The sequence below is a fragment of the Caloenas nicobarica genome, chromosome 11, assembly GCF_036013445.1.
Source record: "Caloenas nicobarica isolate bCalNic1 chromosome 11, bCalNic1.hap1, whole genome shotgun sequence".
Lineage (NCBI taxonomy): Eukaryota > Metazoa > Chordata > Aves > Columbiformes > Columbidae > Caloenas > Caloenas nicobarica.
In genome coordinates, this window is record NC_088255.1 from 9074438 (window position 1) to 9081187 (window position 6750).

Here is a 6750-nt window from a genome sequence, read left to right on the forward strand (position 1 = left end):
AAGAATTGGTGCCTGATACCAAACTGCTGCATGGATGTGCTGTTATCTGCAGTAAGAGATTAACACTCACTGCAACCTGTCCTTTGGTAGTGACACAAGTCAGGTCCCTTTTCTCTGCTGGGTTGTTTTTATAAAATAAGTGTAAACGGAAGCTATTTTAAACTCCCCCTTTCTGCAAAGTTTGGTTTAAGTGTCATTGGATGAGAAAGGAGGAAAACTGACAGTCAAAAAGCAAAACTATTCCCTTCAAGAAGGAGCATTAAGTACTGTGCAGAGCGAAGGCTGGGAACTCTAGTCAATGCTATTGTAGGTAAGAAACAACTGGAACAATTTTTTCATGGACCACATGATTAGTATTTAGATGATTAATAAACAATTTAAGGCATTTATAGGATTCAGACAACGAAGAGGAACATGCAGCTTAAAAAATCCTCACATTGCAGAATTACACTTCATACACTGTAAAGTGGATATAAATAAAGTCAGAGAGTAGTGATATTCTCTCATTTCTTTTATACTATCTCTACATATAAATATTTGTTAATACTAGCTAATTCTAAGATACATTTTCATTTCCTTTCAACTCTACATTCTATAGAGATAACATTATAGAATAAATCTTCAAGTCCCAGGCCCCATGTTTTCCTATGATCAAAGTTTATATACGCATATACATGCGTTGTGCACAAAAAAAAATTGGATAAACAGCACATCTCTAAAAGAATAAAGAATTCATTACCTTAAAGCCAGTATCTCAATACTTTGAGGGAGATGGAGGGAGGGGAGAACAGGGGAGATTGGAAGGACACAGACACAGTTCTAGAGTTTTTACAGATACTACTATATTACATGGAGCAGCCTGAAATAAATAGGGTGAAACCAATGTGCTTTTTCAGCAAGAAAGATTACCACATTCTGAGTGCTCTCTTGATGTCTGTGCTTATAGTCAAAGCTGACCATTTTTTTTAATCCTACATTTTTTCCGATTTCAAATCAGAAATCTGTGACTTGCGCTACAAGCCTGTCTAATATAAACTATTGGACTAAGTAACAGAGCTCCCTCTAATGGTGCTTCTAGAGTGATACTGATTTGTCTGATTTTATTGTGTTCCTTCCTACTTGTTGCTAGTAAAATTACATCAAGCTCAGGACTGCCTTTGTTGTATATATTTGTATTTATTCATTCCCATCTGGTACTACAGCTTCTCTCTCTGAGAAAAGAGCAGTTCATTGCAATGGAGTCTGAATATCAAAGGAAGGTTGTGCAGAAGAGGATCATTATTATGTATTAAGCAACTCAAAAAGAGAGCAAAAGCATTAGCATCTAGATAGTATTTTATAAGGCTTTTTGTCTTGTTCATAAATACTGGTTACTTGCTTGCAAAAACTATGCATTAAGATAGTAATACTTTCTTTGCAAGTTTGGATTTTCTTTATTTTTTTCTAATCCTGGCATCCCATCCTGGGAGAGGCTGCTGCTGTCTTTGGGTTACTGCCAGGCATATAGTTGTTGAGGTGGGTTGAAGACAATACAGGAGTCAAATAGAAAATTTGAGGAAAGAAGTGAATGCGCTTGGCAAATCTAAAGTAAGACAATATGAAAACTTGCTAATGCAGAACATTAGTTCATTCACTTGCTTTTCATCTAGAAATTGGCCGAAGTCGGGCTTCTTTCATATAATTCTCCCTGCTCCGCTCCAGTTGTTGCAAGTTCAAATTAAGCAAGACCCAAAGGCAAACCACTCCTAATTTCAATCCGGACAAAACAAAACTACAACAAAGATTCTGGTTGGTTGGTTGGTCGGTTTGTTCCCAAAGTACTCCAGTTTTGCACAGAAGAGCTCTGAATATTGCAGTTTGACCACAAGTAGAAATACTCTGCAGTGCCTCATGTTTCCTTTCATTTGTGCACATCACCAAGCTTTGTAAATTAGCAAAATTGCAGCTACTCAGTGAAGGAATAAGCATAACATGGAAGGGATATTGCCAATATGAAATAAGAGGTATTGACATGGTTGTGTAAAGAAGTCAGCACCATTAATTGTCTCTTTAGTATAAGTATGAAACTCATGCACATATCTTAAGCAAAATACAGAATTGGACAGAAGCTTTACTATGTAGTGTTGAAAGAAGAATAAAGCAAGAACAATCTGTCCAACAAAAATTTAAAAATAAAAAGAAGAATGGGAGAGAAAGGAACAGAAGCTATTGGAAAGAAACCCGGCTTCACAAGACTGTAACTATGCACAGCTATGTTTATACATATTTTGTGCTTTAGAAAAAAACAGGAGTATATACCACATTGGTTTAAGAAAAAAGAGCAGCAGAAATACTGAGAGAAATAAAACACACCCTTGGCTAAGTATCTTGGTCTGTCTCCCCGGGGAGAGAAAGCATTTTTGTTGGTCAGGAAAAGACGAAAGCAAGGATTCATTATTATTACTTTGTAGAACTATATTCTATGTGCAAAAAGACGAGAATATGCAAAGGGTACTTATTTTAACTTTCCCGTGTAATTAATTGGTAGCACAACTTTAAATAACTCATTCTATTTCTACAGAGTACCTGCCTATAAAAGGGTTGGCCAGTAATCAGATCCTTTTTTAAGTTTGGGGTTTTTTTTAAGTTGGTAGTGTTGAAAATCCATCTCCTTGGAAAATCATCTCACGAGTTCAAAAATCTGGAAATCAAGAGTTAACAGAGGCATCATTCAGCAGCTGGGGCACCGCAGGTGCACAGGTTGCAAGTCTCTTTTAGGTCACAGTAGTGGGTGGTATTGGGTGGCACTAGCGGTGGCTTTTTTGATCCTAAGCTACCAGCTTATTTGAGTTCGAAAAAAAATGTCTATTTGTGGTTTTCAAATTATGGAATGAACTTAATTAAACTGTAAAACATTAAACAACAGTAGGAAAGACGATATCCTTGTGGGAAAGAAAAAAAAAAAAAAAGAAATCGAGTGCCTTTTTGACTTGGAGAAAATAAACATAAACTGGTGGTAAAAATAAATCAACAGTTTCCAGTCCCACCCATCACCTTTTTACTGGAGACAGCAAGGTGAGTTTACCTTTTTAGATAAAAGTTGCTTCAAGAAAAAGAAAAGAAGTAGCTATATACATGCAGGTCCTTGAGAAAAATGTATCACCTCCTTTCTCTTCTCCTTCCCCCCATCCCTGATGTCACTGTCATGCTGCACAATTCAAAGAGTTTGAATGTTTTTCTAAAGCTGAAGAAACATGGTAAAATGTGGAGCATTACAACATTACCAGTCTAATTTATCAAAAGTTTGGAATGTTTCTCAATATGTGTGAGTGGGAAGGCAGAAAGAGGCATTTTTTGACATGTAAGATCATGATTGGAGAACTTTGTAGAAAGTGCAGGCAAAAAAGGAGAGTGAAGGAAAAAAAAAAAGAAAACCACCAAAGGAGTAAAAATTATGGTGGGGAAACAAAGACACAAGCATATCTGATATTAATTAAAAAAAAATAAAAAAATAAAAGATTGTAGTGAATTGTAAAGATTTCCTGCATGGTAACTGAGAGGGGAAAAAAAAAAAATCAGATCAAGTCTTACATGAGACAAAAAAATGTGTTTTCACCAGCTTTCATGAAAATATTGCTCAATGACTGGCACAGAAAAGTAACCCTCAGCGGTTTCGGGGTTTTTCTGGTGGTTTGGGGGTTTTTCCGGTGGTTTGGGGGTTTTTCCTTTTTGTTTCTTCCTTTTCTTCTTTTTTTTTTTAATTTTAATTTTTTAATGTATAATCAATGCATCAGAAAAGCTAAACTGCAAGAAGACATTACCACATTGTATTTAACTTCCAAACAAACCTGATTCTCCTTCCACCCTGTGCATTGCAAAACTACTGAAGAAAAGGTGATAGTGAGAGATTAATTCAACGAGGTATTTAACCATGTGCCTAACTGCAAATCAAAGTGACTGCTCCGCTGGGCCAGTGAAATTCCCCGAGTCAGGGCTGCAGCAAAAATCAGGGACAATCTTAATATCTTCTGTGTAAGAAACTTTCAGTAAGAAATAAGAGTATTTGGCCTTTAGAGGATTCTTGGAACTGAGTAAATCATGGAGATCGACCAGGAACGTGAGGACAAAGACTGTCAAAGTGATAGCCTGGGACTGTGTAACACCTTACAAACAAGGAGAGCAATTTCAAAACCAGTATGGTATTTGACTGGCAGCCAATACATTTTCAAAATAAATCAAATATGCTCCTGTCGTCTCCTTTTCATAAGAAACCTGGCAGCCACATTCTGTGCTAGTTGGAGTTTATGTAAAATCCCCGGCTCCCTTAACATAGTGCAAACCCAGCCTTCGCTACAAGCATTTTCACTGTTCATCTAAACCATACTTGCATCCTCAAGCACCACCCTGCTTTCCCGTGATTTTTCATCGTGTTGCATTCATGAAGAGTCTTTAAAAGGCTAAATTGCACAGATGAAAAAAACAAGAAAAAAAATTTACTCGCAGTACATGAGCTCAAGAACATTGTAATTAAAAGATTAATTCTGTATGTATGATTGAATGCTAAGCTAGATATGATTATTTTCAGAAACAAAATTAACTGATCTTATTAAAATTCAGAATTCACAGGAATAGTTTTTAATATAGTAGTAGTATTTTCCAAGCATAGTGTATTAAAATTGAGAATTAATATTTACTATAACAGAAAAATTATTTATGAGTTGAATTCTGAGTAATAACTGAGTATTTTCCAAAGATTAAGCAGAGAAGGAATTGGCAACAGTTGGGGGTGGGAGGTTGGGTTTGGGTAGGAAAGCAAAAGGTATTGCTAATCATTGAAAGTGAGGGGAAAGATGCACGCAGGTATGGTTCAATAAATGCATTCCTTTAGAATGATTCCTTTAGAAACAGCCAAGACTGATACAGCAGCAGAATTTTAGGTGAGAGAAAAAATGCAATGGATATAGTGTGTTTTCATAAATGTCTTTGTAAGGGCAAAGAGTGACTGATTGCTGAATAAATGCTAGAAACAACTTTATTTAAAATCTCTATTAATAACCTCTAAGAGGGAGCACACAGCACATAACTAAATATGCACAGCACATTAATTAGGAAGTGCTACAAACATCAGAAAGGACCTAGAGACATTTAAAACCCCAGAGAGGAAAAAGAACAAAATAAGCACCACCCAGACAAATATACGTTAATAACCTGGGGAAAGAGGTGGCTACATTCTGCACTGAACTTGGAGGTCTGGTAGCTCTTGCATTATATGCTGAAAGCAAATTAACTGTGCAACACTTGTTTCACATAATGCTACACAGGGAAATACCATCTAGAATATTTTGCATGCCTCCTTTATACAGGGAAAGATATTCAAGCTTCATTGTGGCAAGGTTCTTCACAGTGATGCGCCTAGGGAAGAATGCCACATTCGGCTAGGATTTATCTAGACAACCAGATGAACTATTACATGTTTTCTTCTCTAATTCCTATAGCTTACATCTTCCTCCCTTTTTAAACCAGAAGAATCCTCCCCTCGATCCCAAATATGAATTCTAATTTTAAAAAAAGAGAGTGCAATGCAGCCTGATTACTGTGTTTTACAAGTTGTCCAAATTATGTGGCCTCTGTATGAATAATTACTCTTTATCATTCAGTTTGCTCTCTATAAAGATAGCTGAAAGCTAATTAGAAATTGTTCAGTGGTTAGCCAATGCTGTCTTTGATCACTCCTCGCTTTTAAAGTTTGTGCCTGTGCCCATACTGCATTCCCAAGATGTTTTCATTTACCATCAGGAAAGCAGATAGAATTAGATCATGTCACAGGAGAGGATTGCTGAGAGGATGAGTAAAATCAATTAAAAAAAAAAAAAAAAAAGCGCAGTCATAGTTTATGTCACAAGTGGTTGGGTTTGTTTGGTTGGTTGGTTTGGTTTTCTAAGGGTACTTTATGATTTTCTGGTACAGGAAGGAAATCGGTACAGTCCTTCCAACATGCTTATGATCAAAACCACAATGTGGCAGCCAAATATCCAGTGTTCATTGCTCATTGCTTCAATAGCTCCTTGTTAATTCACTTAACTTAAATACTGAAGTTATGTTTGGGAAGCCCCACTCAAAATTTACGTGGCCAACTGACTCAGAAACGTCCCCCTGCTTCCATTAACTCTTTTTATATCTTCCTTTCAAAGCCTCATCACTCATGGAAAATGAGGCATTTGTGGCAGGCTCTGATTTTGATGGGAACACCACGGGAAAGGGAATTTACACATAGGTGGGGTGGGCAGAGGACTGTTGATGTAGCGCTCTCCAAAGCTCCTGTGGATACTCCTGCAGTCAACAGCACAGTAAACAAGGAAGTTATCAGGACGGCCTCCACATCACTGGCCATTTGATACCTGATTATGCAGCAGGCTTGCCAGCAAACTTGCTGAATGGGCTTTAAAATATCTTATATGGCTCAGTGGTCTCATAATCTCCATTATACGAGACCTGGAACATCTCTTCTGGAATTCACCTCGGCTTTGCTCAGCGTAAGTCTAACTGTCTTCAGCCTAAGCAGAACATACTGATCTCATTTGAATCTACAATATATCTGCTTCAAAGAGTTTTTACCATTACAGCTTGTATTGGGAGGAAGCTTCACTATAAGGGCAGCTTACTGCCTGCCCAGCATTTATCAATACCTGTCTTCAAGCAAAACGAGCTTGTTAGCAGTGTTTAGCAGTGTGCTATGTGGAAAGTCTGGAAACAGGGAAACTGCATAACAAA